Here is a 22,085-nt window from a genome sequence, read left to right as displayed (position 1 = left end):
AATAAAGGCAAGAACAAGGATAAATGAGATAAGAATATTTCAAAAGTGTGGGTGCAGATGGATGATGATGACGACACTCAGGGGTCTTTGCAGTCATATGGGGAAATCAAAGTGTGGTGGCAGTAGTCAAAAGCAACATTGCACTGCTAAGACAGATGAGACAAGCGGAATCTAAAGTCAGGCTGAATATCACAGTCCCATTGGGCACAATGTTGCAGAGGCAGGGCAGGAAAAGACAGTGGTGGAGGCAAGGTTATTATAGTTAATGAAAACTACAATCAAAACTGAAACTATTATTAAAAAAAAAAATTCATACACTGAAATAAAATAATTAACAAAACCGAAATGAAAAACTAAAACTAAAAGAAACCATTAAAGTAACTGGAAAGACTAACTGAAATAAAAGAATAATTTACTAAAAATAATTTTCATTTTCATTTTTGAATGAATATTCTTGCTGTTAGTTTTTAACCCTTATAATTTTTAACTCTAAAACTGAAAGTCATCCACCACGAACCGCCCGCACATATTCATCCAGTGAATGGCGGCTGATGACGGAGGGTGGCTGTTCATATAGTATTTGCGGTGACAGAGCAAGCTGAATATGAGCGTAAAGCGTGTGAAATAGAAAGCGATTTCTTTGTACTTGTATATCAAGATTAAATTCAAACGCCTGAAATTGGAATATGCTGGTCAACAAAAACTTTACTGTATGGACAGAAAAATCACAAGTGAGTAATGTTTCAGTTTGTTTCTCAGGTTCCTGCTTTTTGTTGAGAGTAATTCACCTGCTACTTCGCACACAAAGTATAGAGAAAGTATTGAAATCATTAAAAAAAATTTGACCTTGACATTTTGATGAATCTTGCTTTACATTTTAGACCCCCTTCCCCCACCCTGAGTCTGAAAATACCGCTTTTTGGAATTATGTATGTGCGTGGTGTGTAAACACAATAACTCAAAAACGCAACAACATAGATGGATGAAATTTGGCATGTGGTTGTTACACCACAATTGTATTAACTTTTGGGCCAAATACATCAACCGGAAATGGTACTTTACCTGAACACATACTCGATTTTTTTTTATTCATGCAGATGCAGAGTCAGATTTATTTAACATTACTTTTATAATAAATGTTCAATATACAGTTGAACATCGGGTCACGAACGTCTCTGAACACGTACAAATCGGATTACGACCAAAAAGTTCGCCAAACTTTTGCATCTGTTCACGACCACACACTCGAGTGACGAACAAGCCAGTTTCCCTTCCGGTTCTGTGATGATGCGGGTTCAGCTCCATGCTCCATCCACTGTTAGAGAGCCCTTGAACCCAACACCGTCGGTAATGTCACCGATGAGCTAGACAGTAAGGCAACAACATTAGAGCAAGGGGATGATGTAAAAAGTGAAAAGTGCTTTTAATTAAAATAAATCAAAACAAAGTGTTCAAATAAATAGTACAGTGCTTTTCAAAGTTCCAATAAATAAATAATCCATAAAAGAAATGAGGTTAAAAACAAACAATGCGAAAAAAACAATCCTTTAAAACGAGGTTAAAACATTGTTCAGGAAGCACTCTTTTAAAAAACAAATGCCAAGCCTGGTGCTTCTTCTAAACTAGTGTCTCACCTGCTTCTCCCGTTAGGGCCCGGCAGCAGGCAAGACACTCTCTCTGCAGCTGACCTTCTTTTGCCTACTTCTGCTACTGTCAGTCGCCTTACCAATCCTTGGCTCCGGTCGGCTCCCCCTGACAGTGATTTGGGATTCCCCAATGACCAAGGCTTCCACACTGGAGACTCCATGTCCCAAGTCCCGACTCCCGCTGCCTTCCGCAGCCTTAAGCAGAGAGTCACTCGTCTCCCGGTCACTTCTGCCCTTCAAACTAAACTCTACAGAGTGACCACCTCTACTACTTACCCAGGTGTCAGCCAAACACCCAGGCTGCCTGCTCAGCTGCTGCGAGCCTGCTCATGCTCGCTCGCTCGCACCTGCTTGCTTGCTTGCTCGCTGCTTCCTCCTGCAACCTCCGTCTTTCTCTTTCTTTCTTCCTCGTTCTCTTTTCTCCTCTAACCGTCTCGGGCTTCTCTATATATAATGGACGTGGCAGCTATGGCAATCAACAGTTCCCGGGATCAATTACGCTGCGGACCGTCCCTCACCTGTGCACTTACATGAGAAACGCCCGCAGCACGAATCCCCCCGGAAACTGCTTCAGTCACACTACCACGCCCCTCGCTACGCCGTGAGCACAGTGATTATTCATTTAAGACAAACTGGCCTTTGCTGGGAGAGCTGTGGACCCACAACACCACAGGTTCATACGCGCCAATGATTTCCGCATGTGTTCAGTCTCTCCCTATACAGTATAGGGTGGTCCAGATCTAATTATCCAATTTTCATTACGCTATAACTTATTAAGTTTATTACATAGAAAATCACCAGAAAAATCCTGGACCATTGAGAAGTGTGCGAACTGACGACATGAAGAATCATGTTCGCGCCGAACTGGAATCATCCCCCCATAAATCAAAGTCACGCAGACGATCTGGATCTGCATAATTAGATCTGAACCGCATTGCACAGAGGGACTTTGTGGTATAGCGGGTCCACAGCTCACATCAAGAAGTCAGTTTTAAATAAATAATCGCTGCGCTACAGCTGCCACGTCCTCTACATAAATAGAAGCACGAGGTGGCTAAAGGGAGGAAAAAGAAAAAAAGAAGTTGCGGAGTCAGGAAGTAAGCAGGAAGCAGTGTGAAAAGAACCGGTGTGAGCGAGCAAGTGCGTGCTCGCAGGCAGGCAGCTGGACAGTGAGCCCAAGCAGGGCTGGAGTGACCAGAAGGAGGACGGCTGGCCGCTTAAGGCCGAGAAGGCAGTGGGGGTCACCAGTTAAAGAATGCACCAGGCTTGTTTTTAAAGAGACTGCTTCCAGCATTGTTTTAACCTCATTGTATTTAATGAAGACTTTTTTCTATTGGATTTTAACCTCCACTTCAATAAATAAATAATCCCATAAAAACAGAAGTGAAGGATTTTGAAAGCACTGCACTTTATTTAATTTCGACTTTGTTTTTGATTGTTGTTTTGTTGATTTTAATAAAAGCACTTGGCACTTTTTGCACCATCCCCTTGCTCCATTGTAGTGCCTCACTGTCGTGCTCATCGGTAACATTACCGACGGTGACGGGTTTAAGGACTCCCGGAAGCAAGATGGGAGCATGCAGCGAACCCGCATCGTCACAGACTTTACCTCAAAACTGTAACCTCCTCTCCATCCAGTTCCTCCTCACTTCCTTCATGCCAGAACTCGACTCATGCAAGGTTAGTTTTCTTGGTTGTTTATGGTTAGTTTTTGTATAAATTAAGGATGTTTCAAATGTTCATTTTTTTCCCTGTGCTTAAAACTCATTGAAAAAAAAGGTGTTTACAGCGAGTGGTTCGTAAGGTTATAGCATGAACTCTTGAAATGTTAGTTTTCTCTGTTCTAGGTTATCTCAGTGCTTTTTACATTTAGTTTACTATTACACTGTGCATTCTATGGTATGAGTAACTATTTTTGTGCTTAAAAATCTTTTAAAAAAAAAAAATTTACATACAGTTCCTATGGTCCGTAACGGATTAATTGTATTTACATACGATCTTATAGGGGAAATTACTTCGGGTCACAACCAAATCGGGTTGCAAAGTTTTGGAACGAATTACTGTCGTGACCCGAGGTTCCACTGTATTATTTATTTGATTTGATTTGTTGTTGATGGTTCTTTAATGTACATAATATAAACTTTGTCTTGCGGTTTACTCCTCAAATATTCATCCCCATATCTGAGTACACGAGAAAGTCTTGGGGAGATAATTATTACCTGCTCTTGCTCTGCTCATTATGGGTTTACTGTTCTTATGGTGGGCTATTCAAGTCTCACTGCCCCTAACCTTGACACTACATGCTTGCTTTTCTTTGTTTCCCTCAATACTGCTAGGTGGGGTCTGGAAAATACAAGGAAATAAATAAAATGCATTGTTTTTATTAGGAAGAGTGGGACTCTTAGGCTTGAATCAGTGTGCAGACCCCACCTAAGTAAGAATTAAGATTTTTTCCAATTTCAAATAGTATATACAGTAACATCAGACACCCACTGACTTAAAAGAAGAGAGTTAGGATTTTTCCAGATGAGCAAGATAAATCAACATGCCAATAGTGTAGTAAAGGCAATCACAGTGTGTATGTACTTCTCCACTTTAAGCCCATCTGGAAGTACACCAAACACAGCAGTTAATGGGTTAGGAGGGATTGTGACACCAAGACTGTCTGAAAGGCATTTAAACATTTTGGTCCAGAGTGATGTTAATTTGGCGCAGGCCCAAAACATGTGGCCCGATGAGGCTGGAACTTTATTGCAGCGTTCGCAGGTTGGATCTTGCCCTGGAAACATTTTGGACAATTTTAAACAGCACCAAAACTGAAGTTCTTTTAATTGGCAACCCCCCATCAACTTCGTTCCTCTGTAAATTGTATTTCCTTTTCTGACCGTACCATTACCCTCTACTCGTCTGTTACAAATCTGGGTATCAAGTTAGACTCCCATCTGTCATTTGATATACATATCCATCACCTTTGTAAAATTGCATTCCTTCATCTCTGAAACATAGCCAAACTCCGTCCCTACCTCTCCCTCTGTGATGCTGAAAAGCTGGTTCATGCCTTTGTCTCATCCAGATTGGACTATTGTAATGCACTCCTCACCGGGATCCCCAACAAGAGCCTTCAAAAGCTCCAACAAATTCAAAATAGTGCTGCAAGAATCCTGATGAGGGTGCGGAAATATGAACATATCTCACCAATCCTTCGGTCACTTCATTGGCTCTCTATCTATCTTCGTATCGAATACAAACTCTGTTTGTTTACTCACCAGTGTATAGATGGAAATGCTCCACAATATCTTAAAGAACTCCTTATATTATAATCCACTACAAGAAACCTCCGTTTTACAAATACCTTCCGCCTTCCCCCCCGTGACCAAACTTCATACAATGGGAGACCGAGCCTTTGCAGCCGCTGCTCCATGGCTCTGGAATACCCTACCAGAGAGCCTAAGAACACAGCAGATTGTGGGCTGTTTTAAAAAACAGCTAAAGACTTTTCTATTTAGGAAAGCTTATTAACAAGAATGGTATAATTATTGTTGTTTTATCTCTGTTTTTATCTTGCCTTGCCTTTGTTTAAACTTTTATGTTGCACTTTGAGATTTACTGCTAATGTAAAGTGTCCCTATAAATAAAATGCATTATTTTTATTATTATTATTATACACAAGACACATGTACTCGATATATAATTTTGACTTGAATAATTGTATGCTTTGCACATATGGAACTCGGGTGAATTCTCTGCATTGCTGCCTTCTACTCCTTTTCTAAGATATTGACTAAGAGATCCTTTTCCCACTGTCCTCTTAGATCTTTGAAAGGGAGGGACTGTAAAATGGTTTTATATATTGCTGAAATACTGTCTGAGTCATCGAAACTGAGCAATATTTTTTCCAGCATAGAGGGAGGTGGGAGGTGAGGAAAATTGGGCAGGTTCTGTTTAATAAAGTTTCTAATTTGAAGATAGTGAAAGAAATGTGTTGCTGGAAAGTTAAATTTGGAATGTAATTGTTTGTAGGATGCAAAGATGTTGTCTATGTACAGATCTCTAAGTGATTTAATCCAAATGTTTTCCAGATATTACAAACTGCATATGTTTGCGAGAGTTTTAACAGGTGGCTCTCATGCAGAGGTTCCACAGATAAAAGCTTCTCTATCTTAAAATGCTTCCTGCATTGGTTTCATATTCTGAGTGAGTGAAGCACAATTGGGTTGTTAGTATATTGGTGATAACTTGCATTTACTGGGGCACAAAGCAAGGAATATAAAGAAGTACTGCAGGATTTTATTTCTATTGTGGACCAAGCCTGTGTATGTTCATCTATTTGTGTCCATGTCCAGGTTTTTATAGTTTGTATGTTTGCTGCCCAATAATAAAAGTGAAAGTTAGGTAGAGCCATGCCACCTTCTGCCTTAGATCTTTGTAGGGTCGCTCTTTGGATACGTGGATGTTTTGAATTCCAAATAAATGAGGTTATGGTTGAATCTAATTTCTTAAAAAATGATTTGTTGATGTATATTGGAGTGTTTTGAAATAAAAAGAGAAGCTTAGGTAGGATATTCATCTCAACAATGTTAATTCTTCCAGCTAAAGTGAGATGAAGGGTTGACCATCTATGAAAGTCTTGCTTAATTTTTTCCATACAGACTGCAAACTTTTGTTGATAAACAGCTTTATATTTACCCCTAGGTATTTAAACTGATCTGCAATGATAAAAGGGAAGGTGTCCAATCTAATATTGTGTGCTTGACAATTCACTGGAAAACAGCACCCTTTTAGTCAAATTAATTCTGAGACCAGAAATCTTTTGAAATTCTGTTAGTGCTGTTAGGACTGCAGGCACAGTATTTTCTGGGTATGATATATACAGTACCATATCATCTGCATATAGAGAAATTTTCTGTTCAAGTCCTTCTCTGATAATCCCCTTTATCTCATAAGCATTTCGACAGTGGCGATTGCAAAAAGTAGTGGTGACAAGGGGCATCCTTGCCTGGTACCACGTTCTAGTTTAAAGTATTCTGAATTAATGTTGTTAATACAAACTCTAGCTTCTGGATTTTTATACAGTAGTTTGATCCATGCACAAATGTTCGGGCCAAACACAAATTTCTCCAATGTAGTGAAAAGGTAGTTCCATTCAATCATATCAAATGCTTTTTCTGTATCCAACGATAATATCATCTCTGGGGTGTTTGACTTTGCAGGTGAATATATTACATTAAACAGGCATCAAAGATTGGAAGCTAAGTGTTGGCCTTATAAAATAAATCTAGTTTGATCTTGCGATATTACCCAAGGCAGCACTTTCTCCATCCTTCTAGCCGTCTTACATTCTGAAGGTATTTGCCACTCAGCTGTAGTTGTACACTGATGTCTCTTTGTCTTTATATACAGTGATACAGTGTTTTAAGAAAAGCCCAATCGTGACTGTTCCAAAGAAATCTGCTGTTTCCTGCCTGAATGACTATTGGTATGTTGAGTTAACCTCTACGGTGATAAAGTATCTGGAGAAACTGGTCATGATCACATTAACAACAACATCTAGCTCTACCTTCAACACCATTTTTCCTTCTAGCCTGGTGCCAAAGCTCAGACACTTTGGCCTGAGCAGCTCCATCTGTGGATGGGTGTTTGACTTCCTGACAATGACCCAGTCAGGGAGGGGTGGCAAAAATAACTCCTCCAAGCTGTTCATCAACACTGGAGTTTCACAAGGCTGCTGCTTCCGTCTACTGCTACAACAGCTTTTTTATCTCTGACCGTGTAGCAAAGTATGAGGGCACCACCAAGGCTCAGGAAAGGCTTTTTACCTGGAGGAGGATAAAGAGCTTTGGGGTGGGAACCAAAACACTAGTGAACGTTTACTTCTGCACTATTGAAACTATCCTGACTGGATGCATCACAATGTGGTTTGGTAAACTGACTTGCCAGAAATTGCAAACTCTTCCAAAGGACTGTCCGTACAGCCTCTAAAATCATTTGGGCAGAGCATCCATTGCTGCATAACATCTACTTAGTCAGATGTCTGAGGAGAGCTGAAGTCATCATTTCTGATGACAGCCATTCAGCTCATTCCATTTTCCTTCTGCCTTGTAGGAAAAGTGTAATTCCCCAGGAAACTAAGCTTTCTGAACAAAACAGTAACCTGATTTTACCTGCCCTGAAATGCATGCTGTACCTACCTGTTGGTTTATTCGTAATTGTACTGTATGTTTTCTTTTATTAAATTAGTTTTTTTATTTACCATATTTATTCATCTTCTTCTACTCTTATTTACTTTATTTATTATACATCACCAAAATGGCAAGGAAGAATTTCACTGTGTTCTTGCACTGTATGCAACAATAAAGACCTCTAATCTCTAACAATAAGTTATAAGGATAAGTTTTCCTATGGATAAGTTGGGGCTTGATTTTACCATATAATTTCTGGTATTTTATAATGTCGGTTGCATAAGTCGAATGCGGAAATCTCACACTATTGGTCCAAGAGATTATGATACGCTATTTGCCCACCTGAGAGAGTAACCGTAGAGCACACTGCCTTTTATTTCTATGTATTGTGCCTACGTGACCACACGGTAATACCCGAACTATTCTGAAGCAACGTTTGCACTGATTTGTATTTTTCGTATTTCACACCCTCATACAACTTTATTGTAAGAGCATCCTTTATCTACGATGGAGCGTTCAATCAGAAGAAAATATACAGCTGGTTTTAAATTAAACGTTGTTGAAGTAGCAAAAGAAATTGGTAACTGTGCTTCTGCAACAAAATTCGATGCATCTGAGAAACTGATGTAAGATTGGAGGAGGCAAGAAGATGTAAAAAAAAAAAAAAAATTAAATGTCGCATTTTTGAATGGGGTCTGATTTTACAATCGATTTTTCAGGTTTCAAGACCCAACTTATACGTGAGTATATACAGTATATAGCAATACCTGATAGCAATTAGGCATACCGAAATTTGGATCTACTCGGTTTGTTTAGATACTTCGGCTACTTCTAATTCAGCTTTAGTCTCTCCATGTTTCACTGTAATCAGTGACCAGCCGAAATCAGCGGCACCAATTCAGCCACAGGGTGAGTGGGAAATTGTAAGACGGGGGGTCTAAGAAGCCAAAATTTAGTCCTTCAGCACCTAGGTCACCATTTGGACCCAGAACAGATTCTTACTCAGATTCAGCACTCTGCAGCGAGCCTGTGGATTCTAAGAACAACAAAGTGCTCATAATTGGTGATTCCATAGTGTGGAATGTTAGAATTCCAGACTTTGCTAAACCAGCAGTTAATGTTAAATGCCTCCCAGGGTGAAGATTTCTGGATTTTCTGGATTGGATTGTATCGCTGACGATGAAGTACCGACATGCATGTCAGCACTAATGATATTTATTTACAGCAATCTGAGGTATTAAACGGGAACTTCATCTCTCACCAAGGCTAAAAGAAAATTTAAGAATTTAATTGTATCAAGCCACTTACCAAGATTATACCGTGGGATTTATAGCAGATTGTGTTCCCTTCACTGCTGGCTAGAAACCTGGTGTGCAAATAAAAGCATAGCCTTTGTTAACAACTGGGATGATTTTTGGGAAAGGCCTGGATTTTTCAAAAGAGATTGTCTTCATCCTAACTGGAGGGGTCTTTTGTATTACCTCAAAATATGGCAGCAAAACTGCCTGGCTGACTGATTAGAGCACCATCCAAGCTGCAGTTTTGTGATCTTAAATCACAGGCTGTTGTTTATCCCACCTGTTAATTTCCTGAATCTGTTACCCATAATCCCTGTTGTGGGGCATCCAGAAAATTTAGTCATGATGCAGACCTTAAATTACTTGATAACCAAAATATACGGTATATAATTAGACAAAGAGATAAAACCAGAACCTCCACCAGGGGCTCCTGTAATAGAAATTTAGTTTAAATTAAAACAAAAAAAATATCACCAGTTCAGAAAGAAGTATGCAGTTTTAACAGCTGCTTATTGAACATTCACTCTCTTAGAAGTTGTTTTGGTAAATAATATTATATTAAGTACAAAGAAAAACTTCCTAATGTTTGTGCGAAATTTACCCTTAACAAGTTTCCAACTGTGTCCTTGTGTTCTTGATGAACTCATTTTAAAATAACAGTCTCGATCCACTGTACTAATTCCCTTCATAATTTTAAACATATTCAATTCTGTCACCTCTTAATCTTCTTTTGCTTAAACTGTATAGGCTCAGCTCTTTTAATCTTTCCTCATAATCCAACCCCTGCAGCCCTGGAATCAGACTAGTCGCTCTTCTCTGGACCTTTTCTAGCACTGCTATGTCCTTTTTGTAGCCTGGAGACCACAACTGCACACAGTACTCAAGAAGAGACCTCACCAGTACATTATAAAGGTTGAGCATAACCTCCTTGGACTTGTACTCCACATATCATGCTATATAACCTAACATTCTGTTAGCCTTCTTAATGGCTTCTGAACACTGTCGGGAAGTGGATAGCTTAGAGTCCACTATGACACCTAAATCCTTCTCATAAGGTGTACTATCGATTTTCAGACCGCCCATTGTGTAACATTGAAGTAACATTTTTACTTCCTACGTGTAATACTTTACATTTACTGACATTAAATTTCATCTGCCACAAATTTGCCCAAGCCTACAGACAGACAGACAGACAGACACAGACAGACAGACAGACAGACAGACAGACAGACAGACAGACAGACAGACAGATAGATAGATAGATAGATAGATAGATAGATAGATAGATAGATAGATAGATAGATAGATAGATAGATACTTTATTAATCCCAAGGGGAAATTCACAAATTCACTGTATGCTATCCAAGTCCTTTTGTAATGATATAACGGATTCCAAATTATCTGCTAATCCACCTATCTTGGTATCATCTGCAAACTAAACAAGCTTGTTACTTATATTCCTATATAAATCATTTATATATATTAAAAATAGCAGCGGCCCTAGCACTGACCCCATGGAACACCACTCTTAACATCGGCCAATTCTGAAGAGGTTCCTCGTACCATCACCCTCTGCTTCCTGTGCCTGAGCCAATTCTGCACCCATCTAAAAACATCACCCTGAACTCCCACTTCTTTTAATTTGATGCTCAACCTCTCATTTGGCACCTTATCAAATGCTTTCTGAAAGTCAAGATAAATAATATCATATGTTCCACTTCGATCGTTTCCTTTTGTTGCCTCCTCATAGAATTCCAGCATGTTAGTAAAAAACGACATCCTTCTTCTGAAGACATGCTGACTGTTCAGAATAACTCCTGTCCTTGCCAGGTGTTCCTCAATCTTATCCTTAATAATTCCTTCCATTAAATTTTCATGTGACGCATGTTAAGCTTATTGGCTTATAGTTGCTGGGATCTGCCCTGTCACCCTTTTTATATAATGGGATGATATTTGGCATTTTCCAGTCCTTCGAAATCTCTCCAATGCGCAGTGACTTCCTAAAAGGGTTTATATATGTATGCTCTCACTAGCCTCCTTATGAACTCGAGGATAAATATTATCTGGTCTTGGTGATTTGTTTGATTTCACCTTATTTAATCTGAGCAGCACTTCTCCCTCTACAATTTCCCCTCAGTACCTCCTTAGTAGTCACACTGCTAGTAACCTCTGGGAGGTTATCCACTTGCTCACTTGTAAACACCTCAGAAAAATGCAAGTTTGGGGCATCTGCTATGTTATTGTCTGTATCTTTTAATTCCCCTTCACTATTTCTGATGCACTTGACCTCCTCCTTGACTGTTCTTTTACTACTAAAATACTGAAATCTCTTAGGGTCTTCTTTCACCTTATCTGATATACTCCTCTCCAACTGCCTTTTAGTCTCCCTGATATCCTTCCTAATAGTTGCCTCATGTTCTCATACGCTCTATGATTCACTTTGCAGTCATTAGTCTTATATGCCTTATAAAGCAGTTTTTTCCTTTGCAGCTTCTTTTTTAAATGCTACATTCTGTCACTCTTTAATTCAGTTGGAGTCAACATTAATTTTACTGAATCAGCATGCAATTTAAGTGTTATTTTTGACACTAGCATGTAATTTAAAACACACATCATAAAACTATGAAAAACATTTTTTCCACCTTAGAAATGTTGGAAAATTAAGATACTGAGAAATTAATTCATGGATTTAATTCTAGTTGGATTCACTCCTATAATGCATTATTCACAGGCTGTTTAAGTTGTTCTTTATGCAACTTTCAGGTAATTCAAAATTATACTACAAAAATATTACACAAACCAGAAAATACAAACACATAACTCCTGTTCCCAATTCCTTACACTGACTCAGAGTTAAATTTAGGGATGATTTCAAAATCCTCCTTTTAACTTGTAAAGCCTTACTTACAATCCAGAATGCATATTGAGATTTCAAAATGCTGTCCTATTTAATATTCCAAGAATTAATAAAACAAGAGTGGGAGGTTGAGTTTTTAGTTTCAGGGTCCCAAAGCTGTGGAATGATATGGTTGCTAATTAGTGATTAACAGTTTTTGGAAAATATCTGAATTGCGATTTTTCTTACAGATATTGCAATTTAATTGTTGTGATTTAATTTACAACACAATTGTTTAAAGTCAAACTTTAGTTCAATATTCACTGTGTAATAGTTTTAAAACATGATGGAGCATTACCACATGAGATGTCATTAAAATATTAACTACTTTAAACTCTAATGCAAGGCTGGAGTTTTTATTATATTTTTTTAAACAGCACAGAATATAGAACAATCAAACAAAGAACAATTACCACAAAGGCTGTGACTTGTGGATCAAGCTCAGCATCTAAATATTGCATAACCTGTAATCAATATAGCATTATTTTCTGATATGCAGAATTTAGCTTATAAATTGACAAACCACGGAATTTTTGAAACAGTGATCACAATTTCTATTTAATAGAAAAAAAAATGTTACACAAAATATATAAATTTTGCACATTCAGATAAACATTTATTTTCAGATAACCAGTATTTAACATTTGAACTTCTTCCACAAAAGCTGCCACTACAAAGTGCAGAAAAAATTTAAAAACTTCTCCAAAGAACAGACACCTTACATGATACTGCTTACTTTGCATCTCTCCTTCTGAACACTCATTGTAGTCTTCAGCATGTCAATCTTTCAGACATGAACGCTGACACACAATTGCATTACCCCCCAGCACCAGTGATGGTGATCTTGTGGCTGGTATGCACAAACATTTGTTAGCCAGTTTGTTCAGCATTGGAAACTTAACATTGTGTACTAGGGCTGTCAAATTAGCCAAAATGGTTCAACTATTCAAATTAAAAATAAGTAAATATTCAAATATATTCAAATTTAGGCTAATAATGCTGGGTGTTACATGTGTTTGATTTTTTATAATTTACTATTATTGTAACGGCTGTAGAGGCAGCCAGAGCAAGTACAAACACCAAAATCACCTCCCCCACCACGCCCCAAAAAAAATCAAATCCTAGCGGTACTCAGACAACTGTTGACTAAAAATAAGAGCCTTCAAAATCACAAGCACCTGTTCACTATGTTTATGTTTAAACTACACAGCCAGTCTGGCGCAAAAGCACAATCTTATTCCTCACCACAGTCACTCAACTCTTCCTTTTGTACCATCTCAAAAACTGCTTTCCACTGGTCTCCACCAAAGTCCTGCTTTGTATTCCTCACAGCTGACCATGCAGCAAAAAGACACATCAGAATACATTTGTAGCACAGACCCTAGCAAACAGGAACCAAGCAACATTGTAACATTACTGAAATAAAAAAAAAATGATGTAAGCTTTTAGGCCCCTTTTTGTGGCTGCTTTTATAGTTCACTGTCCTGACAAATATAAAGACAAATAATGACCTGTCAGATAACCAGACAGGAACAACATGAGACCAGTGAATAAAGTAAAACAACAGGCAGATTGAGGGTGAACTTGTTCTATTATTTTGGAGGTGTCCACTACACAGTGGGGAGCAGCAATGCATATTTAATAATCAGGGTATTCAGGAAAAAAAAATGTGTGATAGTCACAGTATCAAATCTTAGTCGGTACAATTTGTCAACTTTTTTTTTCTCCTTAACAGCTGTAACAATACTTTAATAAAAGTGACCTGAATATTTCTAATTTAATCACACTGTTCTATGCATTATGTGTCAAACCAGCAGCAAGGTAAGACTGAGACAAATTGTACGACACAAGGCTCATTATACAGGGGATTTTAACGTGTTGCAATAAAAGTAAAATCAAAATTATGAGTTATTTTCCATTTGTTTTAATAAGAAGGTGATGGTATTAAACAGCAGTTAGTAATCTAGAGAAGAGCTCAGAAAACTGCTCTGAGCACACTTGTGGAAGAATCTTAATTCAAAATCTTAAGGTGAGCCTTTGCATTTTTGTGGGTGGCCACTAGTCAATATGTATTTGTAATTTTAAATATAGTTTATTCTATTGTACTTTTTTTTTTTAAAGAAAGCAATTGATTTCAAAATAACTGAACAGCGGACATGGACACACTAATCAATCAAATGCTAGTTTAAAGAGATGATTTATAGAGCTCTCGCTCAGAAACCACTCAACAGAGTTAATCGAAGGACAGCGTTAAGCCAAAGAGTTCAAAACAGTAATAAAACCAGTAAATAAAAGCACTGCAGGCTTTAGAATAATCAGCTTCTAGACAGCACGTATGTATAAAGCAAAAGAGACAATACAAAGTAAACCTTGATGAGTACAGACCTGCCTCAGTACAACTTTTTTAGGGCTGTCAATGCCTAGTTCATCTATGGCGATCCAACAGGGCACAGGTTATTCTGTCCAACTATATTCAGCATCTACACTCATACCGTTTGATAGCTGAATTCTGCTGCCAATATGAGGATCTTCCAAAGAACTACCAGGTTATTGGCATGGTAGCTTTAAAATGTAGAAGACGAATGATTTGCAGTTCACTGTAGTCACTGTGGTTTTTCACTTAGAACACAGAAACCAATTCAATCACTGCAAAAACACTGCTTTAATGTTGAAATGCTGAAAGTACACAAGGTAGAACAACTATACAGGTAGGTTTATGCAGGTGTGGTTCTCACAAGGCAATGTAGAAAATGCAATTTGGACAACTGGTTCAATGTGCGCCTGACATGTAATGTAGGTGTGCTGACAAGACAAGAAAAAGCAGCTACCTTGCTTACTGGGTTTATTTTGAGTCTTTACCCTTCTGAGCTTATGCTTAGAAGCTGAGGTATAATTTGGTGTTTGCTATAACAAAGGAGTCTGAACTAGTAAGAAAAGGGCAGTTAAGTGTGTTTTATTATTTAGTACTGCAAAAACAGCATGGCTTCAACTAATAAAAGAAAATAAAGTTAAAGGTGCTTTTCTTCTAAGGCATAATCGCTGAGGCACTTAACTGCTTGGTTTGCCTGCGGCTGAAAAGTCATGATAAGAGTGGAAAGGGAAACTTGTGGTTGACTAAACTGTGCAGGATAAGCTACAGACTGTGTGGATGAACAAGTCATAAGAGGCAGATGTACTTCAGCACCTTAAGGTCATGAACTTTTAGGTTAACGAAACTGACAGTGGACCAGATTGATAGTGACCTTTTAAGGTATCTCTGTTCTGCCATGTCCTGTTAGCAACTAGGTGTAACCAATGGTATTAGAGGTTATGTTATGAGTGGGGACTGAAATCTGATTTTGGGATGTATAAAAGGACACACCATGAGTTCCTCTTTATAACACTTTCCTTTATTGCTTTACTGATTTGATGACTTAACTTAATTTGACTGACTTAATGAGTGTTACCTCTTGCAAGACTTGGAAAATAAAGAAGATTGATTGATGCTTGCTCATGCCTGTACTGTACTTATTTTCTTCAATATAAAAAAGGAGAACAGGATACCCAGCAGGGGTGACCGGTATAATTTCTTCCACAGCAAACAACAAAAATAGAGCATTTAAAAAAAAAAAAAAAATATATATATATATATATATATACACATATATGTTGTTCTGCAATATTGCAGTATTAATTGTAATGTTGTTTCACTATGAAATACAGGAAACTTTCAATAAAGAGCATTGTAGCTAGACACTATCAATATAAGGTACTAAAAATTGCAAACTCAATGCTGAAACAGGTTTACATCCCTAACATAACATCTCTTAAATATTTAATGCAATATTCTACTAATTATTGCAGGTAGGTTCTATATTAAACAGAGTATAAACATTTTGCTGAACAGTATTTAATGTATTTACAGCAATAATAAACACTAAGTCATGTAAAATATTAGTATGACTATTAGTTCAGAACAATTTTCTGCTTAACAATTGACCCTTTACTTGTGAAAATGGACTTAAGAAATTACATTAATTTAAGTTATACATTTGTTAACCAAATGCACAATTAACACTTTCTTTGGCGTCTCCGGTATTTCCGGGTTTAATGCTGCACGCCTCTCAAAACTCACACTCTGTTGGTTTTCACGTGACTGGGCTTCAGCACCTTATAGACACATGAGTCTTTTTTACAAGGTACATAGTCATGTTTTAAGGAGCTGCGGCAATGTCCAACATTTTTCATTATCTGTAATGTAATTTTATTAAATTGATGTGCTATGCTTTGAAATTATTAACAGTCCACGTTGTTGACTTTGGACATAAACACACATACTCCTGCTGAAATTAATGCTGAGTTACTGTCTAGAATAATTAACTAGTTTGGGTATGACATGGAATCATACTCGCTAGAAGGGCACTTGTCGTGATGTGGTGGCTAAAGGTGGAACCACCACTAACTTTTCAAAAACCCAAAAGCTGTTTACATGCATGAAAATGAAGAAGCTACTAAGCACATGACATACATCGCAGCAACCTTGCTCAACTTAAAACATCATAGTGCAAAGTACAAACATTTGTTGATCAAAGAATAATTTTCAGCTGGTAAACTGTATGAGAGAAAGAGAGAACAATGGAGGGATACACCATGGAATTGCACAGTGTAAGATCCGATTCACACTGTACATAGAGCAGGGTTCAGAAAGTTGATTTGAACCTTGGACCCAAGGAGATAGCAAGCTATAAATATTTTAGTCAAATATGTATACCAAATTCTTTTCTCAAAGCTGCATCATTTGGCCATACACTAAGTCTCAATTTTCACTATACTGACCACAACCACAACTGAAACCGAAAAACAGATGCCTTCAGAATTCTTACTTTACAGATGATCACACTGGGGAAACTATTGCTATCGTCTTGGGGCTTGAAAGAATCGTGTCATATTTTTATGACTACTGGCAGAAGAATGAACGTGATCTTAGCACTGGGGCTGAACAAATAAACAAGACTGGTCTATTTTGGGTGCAGACATCACATTTTCAGTGTCAGAAAACAAAGGTCTTTCATGTCAATGTGTAATACCAATACAGCAGCATCATCAGAAAAGTTCATTCAGAGAAATTAAAGAGACTCTGCATATCCATAATCAAACAAGCTAAAAGAAAATGTAAGAATTTATTTGTGTCTGATCCTTTATCAAGGTTATACAGAGGAAATGTAGTCTATACTTAGCTGGTATCCTTACAATATTTAACAGCATCTATAGCATACATTTGCTAATTTAAATAATTTGCATATGTTTTAAAAAAAGATTTTTTTAATCATTTTAAGAATTGTACATGTTACGAATGATGATCCCCACTAGTATATAGCAACAAATGGCATAGTTTATTATTTAGAACACTATACAGGCACCAGCTCTGTGATAGTATTTGTCCAGACTTGCACCAACAATCATTACATAGAAACATCAATTAATTTATGTTACAGCTTCAAAATTAATTACAAATTAACATTCAGGGACTCAATACAAAATGGAATTCAACTTGAAATTAAAATGAAATTATCTGGTAGGTCTGCTCTTGTAATTAAAGGTGCTACATATTAAAGGCTTCAAAAAAGAAAAAAATTGTCTCACTTAAAAGTCAGAGTCAAGCTACCTGTGATAATGTGCATTACAATTCAAACTTCACTTATGAACAACCACAAAAACTTACATTAGCGTGGGCAGAGTTCTCTGTATCCATTTAATCATTTTCTGAGGGTGGAAAAAAGCTTAAACCAGGGTTACTCATAATTGTCAGAATTCCTTAAACAATTAATAAAGTCAGAAGGGAACAGGAGCACAAGCTGGGGAATGGGTTTGTTTAATGACTGTTTAATGACAGATTATGATTAAGTATTATTTACGCAATCACATAATCATCTCTCAGCTCTCCGAAAGGGACTGCTGTTGCATTTGTAAGTTTCCCCTCTTACCAAAAAAAAAACAACTCTGAATCACTGGGTCCATCACTGCATACTTCACTATTACATTGCAGGGCAAACAACACTTGTACCCAGCTCTGAGGTATACCAACACAACCATGCCCACGAATTTAGAGTCCTTTTAAGCTAATTTGGTGTCCCTTAAAGAGCAATGACCTAAAAGGTGTTGTGCCAAATTCTAACACCCTGCTAACATCCATCCATCCATCCATCCATTTTCCAACCCGCTGAGTCCAAACACAGGGTCACGGGGGTCTGCTGGAGCCAATCCCAGCCAACACAGGGCACAAGGCAGGAAACAATCCAGGGCAGGGTGCCAACCCACCGCAGGACACACACAAACACACCCACACACCAAGCACACACTAGGGCCAATTTAGAATCGCCAATCCACCTAACCTGCATGTCTTTGGACTGTGGGAGGAAACCGGAGTGCCCGGAGGAAACCCACGCAGACACGGGGGAGAACATGCAAACTCCACGCAGGGAGGACCCGGGAAGCGAACCCGGGTCCCCAGATCACCCAACTGCGAGGCAGCAGCGCTACCCACTGCGCCACCGTGCCGCCCCCCCTGCTAACATTCAGATTCCTTTTGTGTGAATGTGCACATATTCTGATTGATTGCTAGCAAGTCGGCAAGTAAAAGTCAGTGGTACCTGTACAAATGAGAATTACCTTTTTTTTTCTTCGTCTTGATCACACAACTTGATCACAACTACTGGACTCCACCAATACAGGCTCAATGAGTGATTGGAGATGCATCAAATTCTAAACATGTGTCAGTAGTGAAAACAGTCTTTTTAATAGCAAGTTACTTTACTCCTTTTACTATTTTTATTTTATAAATCTAATTTCAACCATAATTTCTCCAGCTTTTATTACCAAAGGACTTCCAAATATAACAATTTGTCCATGATGAAGCACAAGGTTGGTTATTTTATGCCATACCTTTCACAGAATGTTCCATTTATTTTATTACACAGTATAATTTTCACTACAATACAATTAATCAAATAAATATTTGTATAGGAAATAAGTTTTTACATTGCTAATAACTGTGCAGTTTACTTAGATACATACTGTAACTAGAACTATCAAGTCAGAAGTTTTTCTTTCTTTTAGCCATTTTGGTATGTGTTCGGACCATAGTTTGTGTGTGTGTGTATTTACTTATCTATTTATTTAATGAGCCACTGTAAAAAGCCAGATTTCCCCCGGGGGACAAATACATTTCTGTCTAACAGTTTACCTCTTAAGGCTGAATGCGCATACTGCATACAGAAGTGATCAAGTGATTCATTGGAATGCAAGTCAGCTCTTAACCATTCCATTTGCACATAATACAGAGGTTATAATCTTAGACAGACGTAATGCTTTAGTGGTGCCTTTTCAAACAGCCTCAAATTATTTTGCTGTAAAGCAGAAAAGAATTTCTACATTTGCAGCGTTATCTTCTTTAGCCATACACCATCCATCCATCCATCCATCAATTTTCCAACCCGCTGAATCCGAACACAGGGTCACAGGGGTCTGCTGGAGCCAATCCCAGCCAACACAGGGCACAAGGCAGGAACCAATCCCAGGCAGGGTGCCAACCCACCGCAGTAGCCATACACTTTAAAAGTAATACTGTATTAAGTTTTTATTCATGTACTGCTTTTACAGACAGTCAATTAAGTACATTGTAACCTACCGTATTAATTTTTAAATCACATTATAGTTATTGTATTAAATAAGCTAAAAATCCATGTCTTCCTAGTTCCAAAGCTTCCTATATAAAATATGGCTTGGCAAGTTGCTGAAATTATACTTCATTTTCCACTTCATCTAGTCTATTTATTTAAAACATCAAAGGCTTGACAAAATAAACTTTATAACTTTTTAAAAAAAAAAAACTTCTCTTTATAACATTTAAAGGCTTATGTTCTACTCACCAAACCTGCCAAAGAGGTACAAATTATTTTATGCTTCTTAAAAAGAAAGATTCCAACAAGAAGGGAATGGTATGAAGTACTTTCACACAACACCAGATACAATCTCCAGTGGAATGCAAGTATGGCAAGTGCATTAATAAGCCCTAAAAAATTCTCACTGCATTTTCTTATAGAGGAGTTGAATCAGTTATTTTTTATAACAACCTGCCTGAAAAAGGGGCCTCATTTGCCTTCGAAAGATTGCATATTGTAATCAGTTCAGTTAGCCAATAAAAGGTTTCATCTTGCTTGACTTCTCATGTCAGCTATACATAAACGAGAAAGAATCCAGAAGGAAACTCATTTGACACAAGCACCAAGTGTTACTGCAGACTTACAAATTTGTAAATCTACAGTTTATTCCGTATAGCCCTGCAGTATATTTAAATTTTGACTCTTTAAATACAGTACTATTAACAATGTGTTATTCTAATGAAAAATACTAATTTTTCACAAGAACTTCAAACGATTAAAATATCTAAAGACATGCAAGTACTGCAAGGACAGTTACTCTACATTTTAAATTTAACCTTCATGAAAGCCACACAAGGTGAAACTGATCACCAACAATTAACGCAGAATGTTAATCTACAAATGATTGCTCATCAACTGGCAGCAAACATTACTATTGCAATGTGCTCCCATTTTACTTAGAAGTTAATGAGGGCATTCAAGTAAAATATTGATGTATACGCATAAAGGCAGGGCAGTATTCTAATCAAAAAGGAAATGATTAATAAAGTGTTGACAGGACGGGGTAATTTTATGTCAGAAATTTCACACAATAATTACAAACATTACATGTTAACTTTATTTTATTATTACCGCTTTAAATGGTAATTTTAAATACTTTGAAATCCACATTCTAAAATGTTTCAGAAAGTGCGAAAGATCTGTTGCAGCATATTAGAGTCTAGTAATATAATGCAGTGTATTACACTGCTCATGGGGAATAGTTTATAGCATTGACACAAACTAGTTAAAAAAAGACATTCGGCTTCACTAGACTATCAGCGCATCTTTATCACTAGTGAAGATCATCTAACTACTACAAAAATATTAATGTTATTTTTATTTACGGTTGACAGCTGTCCTATCTTTGCCTTAAGAATGCTTACGTGCACACCACAATAAATTACGAGAGCCTGGGTACAATAAAGGATGAATTGCTGTAGATGTCAGGCGGAAAACGCACAAAAGGCGACCTAAACTACAATGTGTAAACAAGATTTTAAAAATAGGTATAATTTCATCGTTAATGGTTTAAGACACATTGGTTTTGTTACACATCTGTAAAATAAGACATAAATCATAAACATTACTGAAAAACGGTCATAGCACATACTTCCCTTCCAAAGTAAGCACACCTAAGAAAGCATTCCACACAAAGAAGCCAAAGTTACTTTTTCGAATCTGTGATTAAGAAAGAAACTGACAAAAGGTGCAGTCCGTCATAGCCGATTACGCGCAAAATGCGAACACAAAAAAGATCAATACTATAAGCAGAAACCCAAGCCAACAGCAAAACTATACGGCACTTGAATAAACTTAAAAAGCGACGCTTAAACACAAAATGCATTTAGAGCCACATAGTTACAATCCACTTTTTTGTACCAATTTGAAACTGGGACTGAAGCCTGCTATGAAATACAAGTAAGCAGTGATAATACACGTCGGTAGGAAGACAATTTTAAAAAAAGGGTCATAGAAGCATGCAAAACCAAGATACAAAATTCGAGGACTGTAGTCCCGAAAATAAATAAACGAAATACAAACCTATCTCGCACGATGGCTCCTACCGTCTGCCTCAGGCAGAGTGAACTTTCGTTCCGGCTGGGAAGGCACTACAGGAGTTTTGGCGGCGAAGGCCAACATAAAATGAAATGATTAACTCGCACGTACCAAAACCAGTGTTTTCATTAAAAATCTTGTTTAATAATACACATCCGCCTGTTAAATGTGTTTTTAAAAGTTTGGATGTGTGTTTTTTAAATCGCTTTACCATATTTATATCATGATTAGCGATTTAAACTGATTTAAATTTAATTTGTTTACAGTTTCCCTTGAAAAAAGAATTCAGAGAAAACAATATTTTCGATTCACTGCATTCCTATGTTCTT

The 22,085-nt window shown here is 37.5% G+C and overlaps 1 protein-coding gene across 1 annotated transcript in view; it reads right to left on the bottom strand.

Moving 5' to 3' along the window:
- slc7a9 (solute carrier family 7 member 9) overlaps window positions 1-21,832 on the bottom strand; it is a 294,481-nt gene extending 272,649 nt beyond the window's left edge. The window contains exon 1 of the mRNA XM_028810064.2: window positions 21,742-21,832. The gene's annotated coding sequence lies outside the window, so the exon portion shown is untranslated. The remainder of the gene's footprint in view (window positions 1-21,741) is intronic.
- Window positions 21,833-22,085: the final 253 nt, after the last annotated feature.

This window comes from Erpetoichthys calabaricus, chromosome 9, assembly GCF_900747795.2.
Source record: "Erpetoichthys calabaricus chromosome 9, fErpCal1.3, whole genome shotgun sequence".
NCBI lineage: Eukaryota > Metazoa > Chordata > Cladistia > Polypteriformes > Polypteridae > Erpetoichthys > Erpetoichthys calabaricus.
Note: the sequence above shows the minus strand (reverse complement) of the source record. Positions and strands in the feature narration are given on the sequence as shown.